This window comes from Pongo abelii, chromosome 9 (assembly GCF_028885655.2).
Source record: "Pongo abelii isolate AG06213 chromosome 9, NHGRI_mPonAbe1-v2.0_pri, whole genome shotgun sequence".
Lineage (NCBI taxonomy): Eukaryota > Metazoa > Chordata > Mammalia > Primates > Hominidae > Pongo > Pongo abelii.
In genome coordinates, this window is record NC_071994.2 from 90,068,756 (window position 1) to 90,090,121 (window position 21,366).

A 21,366-nucleotide genomic window follows, 5' to 3' on the forward strand; every position below is an offset into this window, starting at 1 on the left:
ATAGTAGCCTTTTTAAGGATAATGATGACTGATGAGGATAATCATGTTAATAATATATCACATGCCACAGATTCCCTGGGAGCAGTTCCGACATACTTTGGACTAATGGCAAAAATATGACACTAAATGTGCTTCCTTTTAGAGAGATCATTTTGAAATAGTTGTATTAAAATCATCTGAACATATGTAATCCTCTGTGTTATTAAAGAAAACACATTTGGCATTTTATAGTCTTAGCTGATAGTGATGATATTCATTCCTAAATTTGAGACAATAGAATTGAAATAACATCAAATATGCCTACTGGTGTGTGGGACATATGCTGAGTGCATTACATATGAAATAATATGTACACTTTTATATATATATGATATATATGTACACATATATCATATATGTACACACATATATCATATATATGTACACACATATATCATATATATGTACACACGTATATCATATATATGTACACACGTATATCATATATATGTACACACGTATATCATATATATGTACACACATATATATGTACACACATATATCATATATATGTACACACATATATCATATATATGTACACACATATATCATATATATGTACACACATATATCATATATATGTACACACATATATCATATATATGTACACACATATATCATATATATGTACACACATATATCATATATATGTACACACATATATCATATATATGTACACACATATATCATATATATGTACACACATATATCATATATATGTACACATATATGTACACATATGTACACATTTTATATCATATACATGTACACATTATATATCATATATATATATGAAACTAACTTACCATAACATCTCTATGACATGAGGTGATAATATAGGCAAAATGTATAGCATTGTGGGGGAACTAGAACTACAGATATATTGAATTTATTTTCATTGGGAAGAAGAAAGGATTAAGTAGCTCTGATTACAGCTGAGACTCCTGGAACAGCTACAAGCTATCAAAGTATTAAGTCATTTCAATTTCTGTAAAAGAAATGTGCTGTTGTTCCAGTACGCTCTGGCCCCATTTTGTAGGGTTGATGGAGTTCAACTGAAATGCTTACTTGAAGATCAGCTTGAATTTGTTTAAAAGGAAGAAGAAAAGCACCCCCAGGTGTGAAATGAGAGTGAATTGCTCTAGCGGGGCCTCTGGAAAGAAAGCAGCTTGTCTGGCTGATGAGGGTGTTTGCTAAGTTGAATGCCATTAAATATTCTTGCCCATATCACATGTGAGTCAAACACAGCACAGATGATGGGGAAAATAAACACTTAAAAATAGCTTTTCTCTTGGTGTCAAATACAGCACATAAATTGGAAAAATGAACAAGAGTTGTAGGAATACAGGATTGAGATCCTTGTGTCGGGTACTGAGGGAAGGCGATTTGGCTCACTAACAGCCAGGCTCCTTAACAGCCAGGCTCCTTAAGCCTTTGCTTTGGAGAGCAACAGAAGAAAGAATTGCAGAGTCCTGAAATTTGTTTCATTTCAAGCATGGGATGGGCAACTTAACTAAGTATTTTAATTTAGTTCTCTTATCTTCCCAACTAAGTATTATTAGCCTCATTTTACAGATGAGCAACTAAGGCAAATTTATAGTTAATTAAGCTAGACAATGGAGAGTCTCTTTGGCTCCAAAGATTATACTACTTCCACTGCACCGGCTGCTTTAAGGGGAGGAGAGGCTGCACTGTCTCTGCTTTGGGATATGTTTATAATTCCATGCCAATAAGTAAGCAAAATTTGAAAACCCACCTTGTGCTGGCCACTGAGCCATAAAAAATGAGACACAGGCTATGTCTCATTGACAGAGTTAATGTAGCTGAGAAGATAGACATATTATTCTAAATGCAAAGCTGATTGTGATGAGTGCTATAGAGGAGAGTAAAAACCAAGTCTTCAAAAGGAACACTTCCTGAAACTATTTCTTCACATATACTTGTGCCTTTGTACATTTTATTTTCTTCCCCTATTTCTTCTAAATTATTTAAGCCTGCGTATTATTCAGAATCAGTTAATAATTCAGGTGCTCTTTAAAATGTTATTTATTTGGATAGATATCATGTAATCAAAACTGTACCAGGTACTGACGAAGATACAGCAATGTATAAGAGTGAACTCTACTCATTAGTAACGTAAAAGGGAATGATAGACAGAAGTCAGACAGAGCTGAATTAAAATCCTTCAGTTGTTCAGCAGCTGTCTGACCACAGCCAAATTGCAAGCCCCCGACCTTCCATTTCCACTCACACATTTAGAAAGAGACCATGCCAAGGGGCCATTCAACCCTTCCCCAGCCATCTGTGGTAAGAATCTCCCACATTCTAGACAGCAAGATGTCTGTACCAAAAGTGGTACATTATAGGGAGGTGAACCATCCAATTTGAAATCTGGAGAGACCATGCTTGCTGGAATCTACGGCAACACATCTAGGAGAAGGAAAACTGTTTTGAATTTGGGTGCAGACACGTCACAACAAATACATTGCTCTCTGCTGAGATTTATGAGAGAAAAGTCAGAAACTCCAACTCTCCATTAATTTCAAAACATGACTGCTGAAAATTTTCCAAAGCAACCATCTCCTGTAGCTGTTGAGCTAGGGAACAGAAAAAAGAAAAAACAAAACAAAACAAGACAAAACAAAAAAACAGAGAATTGGTTGTCTTTAAGACCAATATTTCCAGGCAGAGGAAAACAGAGGAGGCATCTCTGAGTCAGACATGGGTTCAGGTCCCAAATGTGCTTGTCATGCAAGTTACTAATCCTGTTCACCCTCAATTTCCTCCTTTGTAATCCTGGCTGGTCTTACCTATAAGTTTCTTTGTGAATATTACAGGGCCTCATATGTGTGAAGTATGTAGAAAGGAGCCCAGCACATATTAGGCACTCAAAAGAGCTAGTATCTTCCTCCAATCTGCATTCAGGTTAGTTTTATCCTATTCTAATTTCTTCAGGCACTGGAGTGTTTCATTAATAGTTTACTTGTTTGTAGAAAGATTCCTTATACATTTTTTACTAAAGCCAATCTTACTGATCTTTTTGCCTTTCAAGTGTAGACATCTGAGGAACTCTATAGCTTAGAAGTCTACATTTTTTCTCATTAATTGGGAAGTTAGGTACTTTTAAAGTGAATAGAATAAAAACATGTAAACATGCGTTTAAAATAATTCTTCAGATTTAACCCCCCCCAAACCAACGTGAACCATAAATGAAAATCTGCATCCTTCTTGGTAACCTCTCCTATATGTCTAAAATCATGAATCAGCCAATATGTTTACAGATTTGGTGCCAAAGTCCTACCTGCTGATACTTTAACATTCCCATTTGAAAAATTGTAAATATTTTACTATTGTAGGTTTTGCAAACACTGGTATTTTTATACCTCCAGCAATCCCTAGTTTCTAAACATTTTATCTTGGGTAGCATGCAGTATGTGAAATGACATTCTTGGGAAATACCATATTTCCCAGATCTTAAAAACCTAAAGGTCTTGAAGTTAATATTGAACAGTGTTAAGAGGGATATTTTTAAATTTCTTTTGTAGATTTGTTGTTGTTCTTTTTTAATAAAATTGAAAAGCAGCAGAAATGTTTGTAAATGGAAGGATTTTCCCCAAAATTTCTAGAGTAGATACAGATATTTGCCTAAATTTTGCTTGGATTTAAAAAATACCAGCCCATATGAAATTGTTTTTAAGAACTGAGAAAGAAAGAATGGCTTTAGAATCCATTTAAAGGCAAAACCACCATTATAGGATAAATGAGATGAATAGTTTCGTCTTCCATTTTTAATGCTCAATGTACTTTTCAGCTCCAGGATAAAATAGCTTTTCTTACTTTCTGAGACAAAGACAGGCAAGTGGAATGACCAGAACACACGAATTGAGCTAAAGACTAACCACAGGAGAAGGAGCAGATGGGCTTAAGCAAAGACATGACTCAGAATCCTTGTCATCATATAATTATAGGCAGCTATCATGAATCTGTAAGAATCTGTAAGGATGGGCTCTATAAATATCTATTTTTCATCTCAAGATTGGAAGTCTTTATCTTATTTAATGGATCTATGTTATATTTCCCAAAAATAAAAGAGAAATATCCCAACTATTCAGGTGAATAAACTAATAACCTCCAAAAGTTGCCTATTCAGAACATCATAGGGACAGTAAAAATTGCAACATGATAAAATGAATATCTGACCTTCACCAGGGAAAGTCATTATTAGGCAGCATGATCTCCAGTCTCTGTTCTTCAAAGGCATTACTCTATCATTCCCCAAATGTAACATGTCCCCTCCAACCACAGAGCGTGTGTAAAACCTTTCCCTCACCCTCTGCACTCTACTTTTTCCCTTGTATGCTGTAGCCTTCCTCAGATCCCAAACCAATCATCTCCTCAGAGCCACTTTCCAAGAATCTTCTCAATATATATGAAATCACTCAGAGAGTGTAAATCTCAGGTGCAATTTCACATTTGCTTTTGCTTTTTAAAATTAATGTCTGCTCCCCTTCTAGACTGTAGATTCCACAACAGCAGGAGCATGTCTGGTTTTGTTCATCATTGTATTCTCAGTGCTGAGCCTAACACCTGGCACATACTAGGTGCCTAATAAATATGTGTTGAAGGACTACATTAATGAATACAATCTTGTGCATTATTTCTAGGGTTCTAAAAACGAACATTGTCAGAATCTCAATGCTTATTAAAAAATTTAATTGAGATGGGAATGGGGAAGAACATCAGTTTCTCACTGGTTCCCAACTATGCTTTCAGGTTTTTAAAGGGCCCCTATCATACTTCTGATTACTGTAATCCACCACAGCAAGAGTGTAACTAAGACAACATGGCAGGAACAGGTGCCAAAAATGTGTCAATAAGACAAACTAGGATTCCCCTATGTAGGAAGGACCAAGATGCCTGCTATCACACTTTTAGAGCTTCATTGCTTCTTGTTAAGGTATTTTGTCTTCTGACAGCCTGTTTCTTAATGCAGATACTCTCAGGAGTAGTGCCATTGTCACCAACGCTTAGGCAGGACTTTTGTTACTGGTGCACAATCGCTAATAGCAGACTTCCTATGGAGACAGATAATAATTAGAGCCCTCAATAGTGGAATGGGCTGCCTAAGGAAACAATAAAATGTCCATTACTGTGGATATTCAAGTAAAGCTGGGTGTCTACTTATGAAGAATGCAGTCCAGAGCTTTACTGCACTGGGTGCAAAGACGGAAGGTGTGGCTCCCAGGATTCTTTCTGCCTATAAGATGCTATGAGCTAGTGCTCAGTTTCTAATGAACTGGAAGGAAATGCCTTTCAAATGCAGATGAAGGCACAGGGGGAACGGCACTGTCTGGTACTAGTCTGAAAAATGTCATTTATTAGCTAAGTGATTTTGGCAAAAACTTAACTCCTCTAAGCTGTTTTTATTTCTTTACAATGGCTATTTGAAGGGTTTTGGAACAATGAAGGGAGAGAGAAGCTGTACTTTTTAAATGTAAACTATACAGTGCTAAGCACATTCTTTGACCATCATTATATCAAGAAAAGCTCCTTTTATCTTAATTGCTAAATAGGTCCCACAGTTGGGAAGAAAGTTTCTAGACAAAAAGCATCAGGGAAGGGGCACCACTATTCCTCTCTACCCCAATATCCTAAAGGTAGAAATATGATTAAATTGTCCAGGGAACTTAGATTCCCCTATAAGCTCAGGAATGGCATCTTTCTTGGGACACTAGAGCATATGATCTCTCCATCCTAACCTTTTATGGGCTAAAAAAAAATAATAACAGTTTTTTAAGTGTAAATAAGATACAACTGCCAAAAGTCATGGAATTACCTGGATGGTTTGTTCAGGCGTTCTTCTTATAGAAACAGTGATTATTTGAAAAGAGTGCCAAAGCAAAACTGCCTTACCCTTGGAAAATCTTATTTGCTTTACCTCTGCAAAAGGCAGTCAGCTTGTCTCTCTCTACTATTTCCGGTTTTTTTCCCCATAGTCATTCCATCATTCATTCATTCAACAAATATTTACTGACTTATCTCTGAACCAGACATTGATGGGCATGCTGGAGATATGATGAAAAACTGAAGTGGTCCCTATACCATGGAGCTTACATCCTATGCAGAAAGATGTGTAACAATAAGAAACTCTTTAAAAAGTTGAAACACACAAGTCAGTAAAACATGAAGGAGGGGTATACAGGAGATTGACGCTACGTAATAGAATAATTTATCTTCTCAGGAAGATCAGAGATGGCCTAACTGAAGATAAGAAAACTGAGCCAAGATCTGGGAGAAAAACTAAATTGAGAGTATCAGCTAACAAACACTCCTATAGAATAGAAATCAACAGAGATGAGAAGAAACTCCACAGGTTTTCCAAAACCTCTCTGGTGGATAGGGAAGTGAACTGTAAGAACATTTATTGTTTGGTGAGATCATAATGCATAAAATCCATAAATTTGTGCAAAAAGCAGATGAAACAAATTAACAAAGTATTTGGCAAGCAAATGTCTGAAGATAGCACTGTTTCTTCTTTAAATACTTATATTCACCAGCTAGACACTTGTTCCCAAGTTTACCTCCTGAATGATACACCAACTAGAACTCAGTGTTCCCAATATTAATCTAACGTTCATCTCTCCTCATGTCCTCAGACCCTCTGTCACAGAAAGAAAGGTAAGAAGGAAGGAAGGAAGGAAGGAAGGAAGGAAAAAGGAAGAGAGAGAGGTAGGGAAGAGGGAGGGAGGGAAGAAGGAAGATGGAGGGAGGAAGTGAGAGAAAAAGAATACAAAAAGATAAGAAATAAAGCGAAAAAGAAAAGAAAGAAATGAAGGAAGGAAAGGAAGGAAGCAAGGAAGAAAGGATGGAAAAAAGGCACCTAGTGTTTCCGTTTCTCACCCATTCATCATCTTTTCTCATGCATGTTTTACTCTTGTTTTTAAATATATATGTTTATTCCAATCCAAAGTCTTTCAGCTATGCTCTCTGGAACTCTCCTTCCATTTTTAACTCCTCAAGCTTTACAGAGAATTTTTCTTTACATCCAGCATCAGCTAAATCATCACATTTTTGGGAGGGACCCAGTTCTGCTTTCTCTGGCTGCACATTGGAATCAATGGAAGTGATGTTAAAATTATAGATACTAGTTGTCCTGGTGTATGCCTCCTTTATAAACATTTATTAAATGCTTCCCAAGTGATAAATGGGCATTGAGGATTGAAAAATCCCTGCAGACTAGTTCCAGAGCAAGGCTTTTATCTTCTGTATCTGTGTTTCCCTTATCCTTACATAGGGCAGGCATATAATATGATATCAATAATGGACTGAATTAAACTACATGCCGAACCTATTTTATTCACTGACTCCATAAAAAATCACAGGACTCTCATTTTCTTTTCCAGAATTGTTTTGGAGAACTTGGAACTCAACATTCCATAAAGTAAGTGTAGTATTTTTTCTAAAGAATTTTATCCTCCTTTCACTAACGTCATTCAAGTTTTATCACCAATAGCTCTATAAACATCAGCCTGAAGGCACATGGAAGCATATTTCCTAAGACTGCTAAAGCATTCATTCTCAACCCTAACTGAACAGTAGTATATGCTGCCTTGCAATGAGGTTAATAAACAGGGCATAGAAGGTCAAGGATCCTAAGCCAGGAGCAAATCCCCACACCATTCAACTTAAACAGTACATTATTCCAGAATAATGCAATCACTGGAGCTGTGCTTACACTACAAATCTTAAAAGTGTCATTCCATTATAAAAAGGGCTTTGAGAGCATTAATAATCATAGTCCATCAGGAAAGTCCTTCATTCAACTGATGGTCCAATCAAAACTGCCTTAATGTTATAGACTTCGGTATGGCCTATGTAGCATCTAAAATTATTTGCTACATTGAATTTATTACTATATTTGGCTGACTTTTTTTTTTTTAACTCAAGACATGCTGATAACTTTTATGCTAAGGAAGGAGAAGGCAAAACAAAAGCATGATGGAAAGTGTAAAGATTGGACTGCAGGACAAGATATGTGAATACTTTGATTATCCTGTTTGATATTGCCTTACTTTTGGGAGAAGAAAAGGATGAGTATTAATAAGTCCATCTTACAGAGAAAGAAATGAAGGGTTAGAAAAGAGCTCATATGGCTAGTAAGTGGGGGAGTGAAACCCAAATGCTAGTGTTGTAAAAGGATATAGCCAATATTCCAGAGAAAAGGAAATTTCTATAATAAGGCCACCAAACTTTTAGTATATTAAGTAAGGCACTGCTATATTTTCTAGAAATTATCCTTTTACAAGTACTTTTCATATAGGTATCTAATTATTGTATCTGCAATTGTTGAAAAGACTCAACTCTCTCCCATTGAATTGTTTTGGTGCCAAAGTAGAAATAGATCAACTGTATGTGGGTGGTCTATTTCTGGACTCTTTTGTGATATATTGATTTTTTGTTCTTATTTTGTCAGTACTGTTTTGGTCCTTCCAGGTCATCTACATTACCACACAAACACATAAAGCTTATTCATTTCTACAAGAAAAGTCTGTTGGGGTTTTGATTAGTATTGTTTTGAATCTAAACATGAGTTTGAGTAGAAGTCACTTACTAACAATACCTGTGTTGAATAATTCTAAATTATGAATGCAGCATATCTTTCCATTTATTTAGGTTCTCTTTAAATTCTCTCAGCAATATGTTATTGTTTTTAGTGTACTTGTATCTATGCATTTTGCTAAATTTATGTCTAAGTATTTTGCATATTGTGATGCTTTCAAATGATATTTTAAAAATTTTATTTTATAACAGCTCACTGACAATATATAGATATTTATATTTAGATAGATTTATATGTATATTTTATATATTTTAAATTGATCATATATATGTATGTGCATATATATGCATATATATATAATGCTTGCATCTTTTAGTCTTTCTAAATATATTTAATAATTTTGATGGAAATTTTTTGCAGATTGCTTAGGCTATTCTACATATATAATAATGTTGTCTGTGAATAAAAACTTTTACTTATCCTTTCCTATCATTAAATTGATGTATTCCCATTATTTATTTCTTTTTTTTTTTTTTGCCTAATTGCATTAATTAGAATGTCTAATATGAGGTTTAATGTACATGGTGAGAATAGACATTCTTGCTTTGTTCCCAGGCTTAATAGAAAAGCATTCAGTCTTTCAACATTAAGAAATTATGTTAGCTCTGTGTTTTTGGTAGATGCCTTTTATTAGTTTATGAGTCTACTTTCTACTCCTATTGTTCTAGGCATATTTTTATAAATAAATACAAATTTTTTTCTTTTCCCTTTTTGAAATGGTTATATAATTATTTTATTCACTTGATAAGTTGAATTATATTGATGGATTTTTTTAGTAAGAATCAAACTTTCAATATTGGGGAAAACCTGATTTCTTCTTAAGATATTATCTTTCTATGTATCTTTGCATTTGACTTATTCATGTTTTGTAAAGAATTTCTGAACCTTTACTCTTGAAGGATATTGGTCTCTTGTGAGTTTGTATTGTAAATGTTTTGTTTGGTTTGGCATTAGGCAATGCAGCTTCATAAAATGAGATAGAAAATATTTCTTCATCTTGCATTTTCTGAAATATTTTGTGTAAGCTTATTTTATTTCTTTCTTAATTGTTAGCATTCTCCAGTGAATCCATCTGGGCCTATACATTTCTTGGTAGGACGTTTATTCATAACTATGAAATCATTTCTTTAGTAGATAAAAGCTCTTTAATTTTTCTATTTCATTTGGGTTGAATGAAAGAGCTTTTTTTCATTTCCCTTAAGTTATTAAGTTTATTCGTATTAAGTTGTGTATTAATTTTATTATTTGCCTTTTATTGTCAGTAGCATATAGAAGGAAGTACTTTGTATCATTCCTGATATTGGTATTTCATTTTCTTTTTTCTTTATTTGTCTGGGAGTTTATTATTTCACTAATATTTTCCGAAAATTATCTCTTGGTTTTGTGAATTCTATGCATTATTTGTTTTCTATTTATTTTATGGAATTGTGGTTTTATTTTTATTATATCCTTTTTCTTGTTAAAATGCTTTTTAAAATTGTTGGTTTACAGTTTTAAATTTCAACTTTGATTTTATATTCAGGAGGTACATGTGCAGGTTTGTTATTGGGTATATTGTGTGATGCTGATGTTTGGGGTATAATTGGTCTCATCACCCAGGCACTAAGCATAGTACCCAACAGGTAGTTTTCAACCATTGCTATCCTCTCCCCCTCAGTAGTTCCCAGTTTATGTTATTGGCATCTTTATGTCTATGAGTACCCAATGTTTAAAAGCCACTTATAAGTGAGAGCATGTGGTATTTGGTTTTCTATTCCAGCATTAATATGCTTAGTTAGGATAATGGTCTCCAGCTGCATCCATGTTGCTGCAAAGGACATGATTTTGTTATTTTTAATGGCTGCATAGTAGTCTATTGTGTATTTTTACCCCATTTTCCTTATCCAGTCCACCACTGATGGGTACCTTGGTTGTTTCCATGCCTTTGCCACTATGAATAGTACTATGATGAATATATGAGTGTACGTATCTCTTTGGTAAAATGATTTTTTTTAATATCCAGTAATGAGATTCCTGGGTCAAATGATAGTTCTAAGTTCTTTGAGAAATCTCCAAACTGCTTTCCACAGTGGCTGAACTAATTTACATTCCCCCCAACAGTGTATAAGTGTTCCCTTTTGTCTGCAACATGCCAGCATCTGTTGTTTTTTTGACTTTTTTAATAACAGCCATTCTGACTAGTGTGAAATGGTGTCTCACTGTAGTTTTGATAAGGTTGTAACATTTTGATTATGATGTATATTGGTGTGATTTTCTTTGCGTTTTTACTGCTCAGAGCTTATTAAACTTCTTGAGTTTATACGATTATATTTTCCATGAGTTGAAAACTTTTCACCATTATTTCTTTACATATCTTTCCACCATCCCTCTCCCATCCCTAAGTCTATTTTGGCCTCTTCTGGGACTCCAATTTTAGGTGTATTTTACTACTTGATATCGTTTCACAGTTTACTGAGAGTCTCTTCATTTTTTTCCTCCTATTTCCATTTGAGTAGCTTCTATTTCCCCGTATTCAAAGTTACTGATGCTTTTCTGTAGTTTATAATATACTGAAAAGCCAACTGATGAATTTGTTATTTTAGATATTATATTTTCAATATAAAAATTTTGTCTTTCTCATAATTTGTATTTTTCTATTGAAATCCTGTATCTTTTCCCTCGTTATGTTCATTTAGTCCTTTTAAGTCCTTGAACATATTTATAATAGCTATTTTGTGTCCTGGTTAGCTCTTTCCATTATTTCTGCATCTCTTTATTTTGATTGACTTTTCTCATACTTATAGGGCATATATTCCTGTGTCTTTGCATGTCTACTCATGTTTTATTTAATCCTAAACCTTATAAATGGTGTATTTTCCTCTTATTTAAGATTGGATTTGATACTTGCAGACTTAATTTACTTGTACTTCAGCTTTTTTATATTAAGAATTGTTCATAAGAGTTGTTATATTTGGACTAGAGTAGCCTTATTCCTGAGATGTGAGATTTCTGAAGTGTCATTTAATTATCTGAAGTTTCAACAAGGTCTCTCTATTCTGGCTGGTTGGAACTCAGATTTTTCCAATGGATATGCAAGCTTTGGAATCTTCACTGAGTTCTCAACAACTTGGTAGGTGTCCTTTGCCCAGCATTTTCAAGTATCATCCTGTGCGTGCATACTTTAATAATCAGCCAAAGACTAAATAGGAGTCTTATGTAGCAAGCAATCTAGAGCTCCTTTTCTTCACAGTTATCGATTCTCTCATACTCTGACTGCAAATTAGACTCTGTAGTACTCTGACTGCAAATTCCAGTTCCTTACATTATGTCCAAAACATTATGTCCAAACTTTGATTTCTGTCTCCTCAGCTCAGATACCTGTGTGCCTCTTGGTCTTCAGCTCCAAGTGCTATGGGTGCCTCTGAGCTGAAAGCTGGGCAATCATGAGGCTCACCACATTTGTTAACCTTATCTTGGGGATCATGATTGTGTTCTGAAAATATATTTTTCTTTTCATGTACTTTTCATATACATATTTGTTTAGTTTTATAGTTATGTATAACAGAATGGCTAGATTATTACCAGCTACTGTAACATGTGAGAATTAGGAGTCATTTCCCACCCATGAGCATTAAAAATCAAATGAACAAATAAACCTTCAAGAAGACAGTCAATTATTCCCATTTTCACCAATGTGCTAAGTGCTGGCATTGGTCCTCAAGGTATAACCATTTGATTAGTGAAACTTTTGGATGGAGTAAATGTAGCACTCATTAATTATGTGAATTTTTACAAGTTATTTAATGTTTCTGAGTTTTGCTCTGTCATCTTTAAAATGGAGATAGAAATACTCTTTATAATTGTTGTGAGGTTTAGAAGAGTGCTTTGAAGACACATAACACAGTGTTTGACACATATTAAGCACCTACCAGATATTATTATTCTGAAGTTAAAAGCTAAAATCTTTATTACAGTGATGCTTAGAAAGTATTTTCATTATAAAAACAGGGTATAAATATAACTTTAAAATCCAAGTAGTACAAGAAATTACACAATAAGAATTATCTGCCTATCACCTCAGAGCTAGAATCTTACTTCTGAGAGGTAACATGATCAATTTTCGTATGTACTCTTCCAAAATTTTGCCATGGCTATACAAACCTCAGTTTCTGTAGCTTCTTCATGTTTATGGAAATGGGAGTATTTTATACACAATTTTCTCTAGCTTGCTTTTATTCACCCATTGATATATGTTCAGTTTTGTTCCTTTTTACACCTACTAATACAATTCATCTTTTAATAACTGCATCATATTCATTGGCATAAATGTAACAAAATTTGTTATGTTTATTGACATAACATTTATTTATTGACAGTATTAAGATATTTTCAGGTTTTTGCTTTTATTAATAAGGCTGTAAGAATCATCTTTGTACATATATGTTTGTGTATGTGTGAACATGACTAGGTAAATTTCTACAACAAAGATTGTTAGATTAAATAGTTATGTATGGTATGACATTTTGGTCAATATAGCTGCATTTTCTTCCAAAGAGTTTCTCAATTGGTGTTCCCACAAACAACACTGATTTCTTAGCACAGTTTCCAATACTGTATATTATCAAACAAAAACTTTGTGATTTGATACATGAAACACATAAATTTAATATTTTATTTTGCATTGTTTTTGCTGTGGAACTAGATGGAACATTTTTATTTGGTTATGAGCTATTTGTATTTCTATCTAAATATCTATTCTAAATATTTGCCCCTTTCCTATTTCTTTTAAATTGGTTTGTCTTTTTTGCAAGATGTTTAAAGTAGAATCAAGAGATTAGCTCTTTGACACACATTACAAAAAAAAATATTTTTTTTCACATTAAGGTTTAATTTATTTTTGTTCGGTTTGTTGTTTTATTTTAGTTTTAAAAGTTTTATATAAACAATATTTTTAATTATTTCTAACATAGTTTTTACTTTTTCTGTTCTTTCTTTCCTATTCCAATATTATATAAAAATTAAACCATGGATATTTTTGACATTTCTTTCAAAATTTCTAGTATTTAAATATTTTAGTCACATGCAATAGATTTTTAAAATTAGAAGTGAATAATCTTTTTTTTTTAAATTGCTAGTCATTTGTTGAATAATATTATTTCCTTAGTAACTCATTGGAAATTCATTCCAATAATATGTTTTTATTTTTCACTTTACATGTGATATTTCTCTTTTGCTATAATCCTGGGAGCCTTTACAAATTTTATATAGAGCGATAAATTTGCTATACTTATTTTTTGGTAGAAATTCTAATATATATAAGCACACATGCATTTTATATATAGTATAAATATACTATTAGAAAATGATGTCTGATTTACTGATTCTAATGATCAATCAAAACTGATCTCAATATTTATAATACTGATAATATTTTTTCCTCTCTCCTTTTAAGACTAAAATGCATTTTGTAATTATTAGTCTCTGTCATAAGACTTAACATAATTCTCTCAAAGAGAGTTTTGGTCTGGCCATATAGCAGTTCGGAGGGATGCCTAGCTCATAAGAGAGAATGAAATCTGTGTGCTCAACTGCAAGTGTGATTGGATTTACAGATCAGCAAAATGGGAAAGATCAAAGCCCTGTTATGAAGCAGACCTACAAGCCTAGAGCTTGCTCTCGTAAGAAAAATTGTTCTTTCCCACTAATCTTTCTAATCTTGACCTCACAGAAGGGGTTTGTACTTAAGACAATGTTATCAGGATGCTAAATTCAATCTCAGACCACATTTCACTTTCTCTTAATGTGGGTGAACACTCCTTTGGTGAATAAATTGGTATCTCTATGGAAATTTAAGGCTTCAAGCAGAATTCTAATTCCATTAAATTGATGTTCAACAGAGCACATTGAATTTTGTGGAAACTATGGAGGCCTGCATACTTACTCTGAATTAATCACAGTCTAATTTTTCCCAAATGGTAGAACTTCATTGTTATTATGTTTGTGACTTCAGTGCCTAGCACTGTGCCTGTCACACAGCAATTTGAAGGTTGAGTCATTTTTTTTAAGAATCAAAGGTAAATTTGCAGTTTATGCAATTTTAAAATTCTAAACCATAAACCTATATTATTTACAGCTGAATAGGAATGTTTGGGAAGTTTTGAAATTGACTATATGTGGGCAGATAATGAGTTTCTTACCTTCCTATTTCCTGTATTCAGTAACAACATAATCTTAAGGTGGTGAGCTTTTTCTTATCCTGAATGTTAGGAAGATTGGAGCATTTCAAAATGCTTGTTTTATTAAAAACTTTTCGGCATATTGATTTCTATCTTGGAACAAAATGGAATGCATCAAAAATAGTCACAACTGAAACTGTAATGGAAACAATTTAATATTATTGAAGCAGAGGATGCTTCAGTGTATTCCAGTTCCTCAGGGTCATGATAATATTATCACGGATCTGTGTACTCATGTATATCCTCTTGCCTCTACCATTATTTGCCTCTTAAGAATCATTTATAGTATCTCAAATTCCCGAAATGAATCATTTTCTTCTTTACCTTTGGGTCTTTCCTTAGGCAAGATCCCTATTGGGAAAATTTCTTGAACTTTTTTTCTCTTTTCATTTAGCTACTTGTATTAGCATTTAATAATCAATGTAAGTACAGTATCTCTAGGATAATATCTTGACTTGCCAAAGCAAGCATGGTTACATGCCACAGCACCTTTGTTACTTCTCATATTTTGTAGGAGTTAAGAAGGGCATTCCTCATCTGTGAAGCAAATTCATTGCATTCTTTCTCAACTGAGTTTAGGTGGAGCCCCAGAATATTCTTTCTCTCTCTCTCTGTCTCTCTTTCTCTCTCCTTTTAAACAATCTTGTTGAGGTATAATTGACATACTATATATAGTTAAAGTGTATAATTTTATATGTTTTCACAAATGCGTACATCCGTAAAATCACAATCAAAATCAATATAATAAACATATCTATCAAACTCAAATGTTTCTCTATGCCCCTTGTAGTCCTTCTCTTTTGTGCCTCCCTACCCCTACTTTACCTGGCATTCATGCAATCTATGCTTTTTTTATTCTTCTGGTTTCTTTTATTCATCACACTTATTTTAAGATGCATCCTTATTGTTGGGTGTTACCAGTTGTTCCATACTTTTTGTTGCTAAGTAAACTGGCTTATTCATTACAGTGTTGATAGACATTTGAGTTGTTTTTAGTTTTGGGCTACTGAAAATAAAGTTTCCAGGAACATTCATTTACAAATCTTTGTATAAACATATGCATTAATTTATCTTAAATAACACGGAGTGGAATAGCTGATTTATATGGTAGGTATACATTAAGCTTTCTAAGAAACTGCCAAAGTGTTTTTCAGCGTGCTTAGACCCTTTTATGTTTCTACCAGTAATATATAAAAGTTTCATTTACTCAGCACCCTTGCCAACACTTAATATGGTTATTTCTGTTGAATTTTAGACATTCTAATAGATGTGTAGTGGTATCTTATTATAGTTTCAATGTTAATTTTTCTACTAATTATGTTGAGCAAGTTTTCATATGATGAATCCACCTATATGTCTTTTTTAGTGGAATGTATTATCAAATCTTTTGCCCATGTTTTTCATTGGGGTTGCATGTTTTCTTTTGGTTGAATGTTAAGATTTCTTTATATATTCTTGATAGTCTTTATCAGATATATTACTTGAAAATAGTTTTCCCAGTCTGCCTTTTTTTTCATTCTTTTAGCACTGACTTTTGAAGATCATTCATTTCTTCTTTTGATAAAGTCAAAATTCTTAATTCATTCTTTTATGAATTCTGCTTTTGATAAAATATCCAAATAATATTTGTCTAACCCAAAGTTACAAACATTTTGTCCTATGTTTACATCTAGAAGTTATGTGGTGTTAGGTCTTACATATAGATCTATGATCCACCTCAGTTCATTTTCTTTTTTTTGAGATGGAGTCTCGTTCTGTCGCCAGGTTGGAGTGCAGTGGCACTATCTTGGCTTACTGCAATCTTCAACTCTCTGGTTCAAGTGATTCTCCTGCCTCAGCCTCCCGAGTAGCTGGGATTACAGGCATGCGCCACCACACACAGCTAATGTATTTTTAGTAGAGGCGGGGTTTCACCGTGTTGGCCAGGATGGTCTCGATCTCCTGACCTTGTGATCCAGCCCACCTCGTCCTCCCAAAGTGCTGGGATTACAGGTATGAGCAACAGTGCACAGCCTCAAAGTTCACTTTTATATGGTATGGGTTCAAGTTCAATATTTTGTTTTTTTTATTTTTTTGCATATGGATATCTGTTTCAGTATTAATTGTTGAAAAGACTATCTTTTCTCACCTGCTTGCATTTGCATCTTTGTCTAAAGTCAGCTGACTATATATGTGTAGATTATGTATAAATTTGTATTCTATTCCACTGAAGCATTGTTTATCTTGATGCCAGTACCATAGAGACTTGACCATAGTAACTACACTATAGTCTTAAAAGTTGGTTGGTGAATTAAAGTCAATATTCAAATGTGTTTCTTCTTCACAAAGTTGTTTTGACTCTTCTAGGCCCTTTGAATTTCCATATTAATTTTCAATTCAACTTGTCAAGCTCTATAAAAAGCCTATTGAGATTTTGAAGGAATTGAATCTATAGATCAATTTAGAGAGAAATAACATCTTAACCTTTTTGAGTCTCCGAGTCCTTGATCATGATACATAGCATCATATATTAGGTCTTTGTAAGTTTGCTTCACAAGAGTTTTTATAGTCTTTATTTTATAGGGCTTGTACATCTTTTGCCAGATTTATACATATTTTATATTTTTGATGGTTCTGATTCTTTATTTAATTTCAACTTCCAGTTCTTTGCTAGTATATAGAAACATGATTGATTTTTATACATAAATTATAGACTTTTTGAAGATTCCATAGGATTTTCAATGTAAAGGATCATGCTATCTGGTAATAGATATCTTTACATCTTTCTTTCTAATATGGATGTCATTTATTTCTTTTTCTTGATTTGTGGTACTGGCTAGTATCATAATTATAGTAGTTAATGTAAGTCATGAGAATATGCATGCTTGCTGTGTTTCTTATATTAAAGATACAGCATTCAGTTTCATTAATAACTGTAATGTTAGGGGAAAGTTGTTTACAGATGCCATTTATCAATTGGAAGAAATTCTCTTCTATGTCTAGTATGCTGAGAAGCTTTATTGGGAATGGATATGGATTTTGGCAAAATTTTTTTATATTTATTGAGATGATCTTTTTTTCTGTTTTATTCTCTTATTGTGGTGAATTAAATGGATTGATTTTCAAATATTAAAACCCATCTCACATTTCTGGGATAAACTTGGTCATGATGAATTAACTATATTATATATCATTTGATTCAATTTTCTAAAATGTAAGAAGTTTTGCATTTATTTTCATAAGGGATAGTGGTCTGTAATTTTCATTTTATTTAATATATTAGTCTGGTTTTAGTGTCAGCGTAATACTGGTCTCATAGAATGAATTGGGAGGCATTTGCCCCTTTTCGATTTTCTGAAATAGTTTGTTTAGAAGTTGTATTATTTTTTCTCTTTGTTTAGTAGAATTCCCCAGTGAAGACATTTCAGACTGGAGTTTTCCTTGTGTGAAGATTTTTAACAAACTAAATTCCTTTAATTGATATAGGGCTATTCAGGTCACCTATTTCTTTTTGCATGAGCTTTTTATAGTTTGTGTCTCAAAGGACTAGTCCATTTCATCTAAGTGTCCAATGTATTGCATAAAGTTATTCATAATATTCACTTATTACTCTTTTAATATTTGTAGAATCTATAGTTGTCACTTATTTTATTCTCGATATTGGTAATTTATGTTGTTTATTGCTTTCTCTCTTTTTTACCCTAATCCTTCCTGCTAGATGTTTGTCAGTCTCATTGATCTCTTTAAAGAACCAGCTTTTGGTTTTGATGATTTTCTCTATTGCTTTGTTTTCTATTTAATTGATACCCACTTTGATATTCATTATTTCCTTTTTTCTACTTACTTTGGGTTTAATTTTCTTTTCGTTTTTTTTTTTTAGTTCCTTCAGGTAGAAGTTTTTTCTTTTATACTATAGATATTCAGCACTATAGTATTTTTCTTTAATCTGCTACTTTAGGCACACCTCTTTATTTTATTTTATTTTATTTTACTTTAAGTTCTGGGATACATGTAGGCACATCTCTTAAATGTTGATATGTAGTGTTTTCATTTTTGTCCAGTTCACAATGTTTTGAAATCCCACTTTAGATTTCTTCTTTTCCTTATAGTTTCTTTACAAGTGTGATATTTAGTTTCCAAATATTTGTGGATTTTCCAGCTATCTTTCTATTACTGAATTTATTAAAACTTGCTTTTTGGCCAGAATACAGTCTATCTTGGTAAATGTTTCATGTGTACTTGAAAATAATGCATTTTCTACTATGGTTGGGTGGAGTGTTCTATAAATGTCAAGTAGTCCAAGTTGGTATATGTTTTTTCAAGTCTTCTGTATCTTTACTGAAGATACAGATTTTCTGTCTACTTTTTCTATCAGTTATCATGGAGGAATGTTAAAATCTTTCATTTTAATTGTGAATTTGCTTATTACCCCTTGAAGTTTTGTCAAGGGTTTTCTTTCTGGTATTTTGAAGTTCTGTTATTAGGTGTAGAAATATTTGGAATTTTGTAATGCCATTTGATTAAGTAACCCCTGAACATTAAAAAATGACCCTCTATATCTTTGGTAATATTTCTTTCCATGAATTGTCTAATATGAATATAGCCATTCTAGCTTTCTTTGATAGCCTGGCGCTGGAGTTTGAATATAACTTGTCTCCACCAAAAGTGACATTGAAATTTGATCCCCAATGTGGTGGTATTGGGAGGTGGGCCCTAGTGGGAGATATGTGGGTCATGAGGGTGAATCTCTTGTGAATGGCTTGTTGCTGTTCTCATGGTAGTGAGTTCTCACTCTTGCAAGACTGAATTCATTCTTGTGGGACTGACGCTTTGAGAGCAGGTTGGTATAAAGCCTGGATGCCCCCTCAGGTTTTGCCTCTTTGCATATATCTACTTCCCCTTTGACTTTCTCCACCATGTTGTGATGTAGCATGCTCAGCCTCTTCTGTGTGACACTCTGTGCCACCTCAGGACTCTACAGAGAGTTCCACCAGCAAGAGGCCCTCGGTCTTGGAACTCTCAGCCTCCATAACTGTAAGAAATATTTTTTTTCTTTAGAGATAACCTAGTTTTGGATATTCTGTTATAAGAAACAGAAAACAGACTAAGGTAGAAAACTGGTACCGGGAATGGAGTGCTGCTGTAAAAATACCTGAAAGTGTAGAAGTGGATTTCGAATTGGGTAATGAGCAAAGGTTGAAAGAGTTTGGAGGATTAGGCTTGAAAAAGGCTCTATTTCTATGAACAGATCATTAAGGGTGATTCTGATGAGGATTCAGAAGAAGACAAAAAAAATGAGGGAAAATTTGAAGCTTTTTAGAGATTAAATGGCTGTGACCAAAACATTGATAGAAACATAGACAGTAAAGGCCATTTTGATGAAGTCTTAGGTAGAAATGAAAAGTATTTATTTCAGAACTGAAGCAAAGGTCACCCTTGTTACATTGTTGCAAAATTTTTGGCTGCCTTGTGTTCACACTGTAGGGCCCTGTGGAGGACTGAACTTAAGAGTGATGGACTAGGATATCTGGTGGAAGAAATTTCCAATCAGCAAAGTCTCCAAGAAGTGGTATGGTTACTTTTCACTGCTCATGCTCAGTTATGGGAGCAAAGAAATGACCTAGAGGTAGAATTTATAATTAAAAGGGAAGCAGAGCATAAAAATTGGAGAAATGTTTAGCCTACCTATGCGGTAGAGAATGAAAAAGTGTTTTCAGAAGAGGAATCCAAGGGTGCAGTCAAGTGACTGCTTGTTATGTAATAGTGAAAACAGTGAGAAAAAGGCCCTGACAGCATTTCAAAGATTTTCCAGGCTGCCCCTCCCATCCAGGCCCTGAGAAAACAGTTTTAGAGCACAGGCCTGAGGGACTGCTGCCCTGCATTGTTTCAGGACACTGCTTCCTGCATCCTAGCTGCTCTGGCTGAAGTAGCCATGTCTTCAGTGGCTTCAAGTGTGACCCAGGCTTCCACTTTGGAGCGGTCAGGTGGTAAGCTTTGGCAGCTTCTACAAGGTGTTAGGGCTGCAGGTGCCCAGAATGCAAAAGCCATACAGGCTTCGCAGCCTCCACCTAGATTTCAGAGGTTGTATCAGGAAACTTGGGATACTAGGCCAAAACCTGCCTGAGGGGCAGAGCCACTACAGATAATCCCCACTAGGACAATACCTAGTATAGGCCACTACCAGACCCCAGAATGGTAGAGCCAGTGGCAGTATGTAACCCCAAATTGAAAAGTTATAGGCATTTGATTCCAATCTATGACAGCAGTCATGTGAGCTGTGCCTAGCAAAGCTGTCAGAGGCATTTGAACCAGAGTGACTCCATCTTAAATAGGGTAAAATAAAGCTGAGACCTACTGGGTTGCATTCCTTGGAAGTTAAGGCATTTTCAGTCACACAATTAGATAGGAGGATGGCATGAGATACAGACCTTGCTGATAAAACAGGTTGCAGTGAAGAAGCTGGCTAAAGCCCACCAAAACCAAGATGGCGACAAAACTGACCTCTGGTCATTC

At 34.0% G+C, this 21,366-nt stretch overlaps 1 long non-coding RNA gene across 2 annotated transcripts in view; it reads left to right on the forward strand.

Annotated features, from left to right (window-relative positions):
* Nucleotides 1-21,366, forward strand: part of LOC129048726 (uncharacterized) — a 327,568-nt gene that overhangs the window by 262,786 nt on the left and 43,416 nt on the right. The window contains exon 3 of one of the 2 annotated variants that reach the window (XR_008511303.2): nt 7,443-7,480. The exons of the other annotated variant lie outside the window; for it this stretch is intronic. This is a non-coding gene — a long non-coding RNA (uncharacterized LOC129048726). The remainder of the gene's footprint in view (nt 1-7,442; nt 7,481-21,366) is intronic. 2 annotated transcript variants of the gene reach the window in all.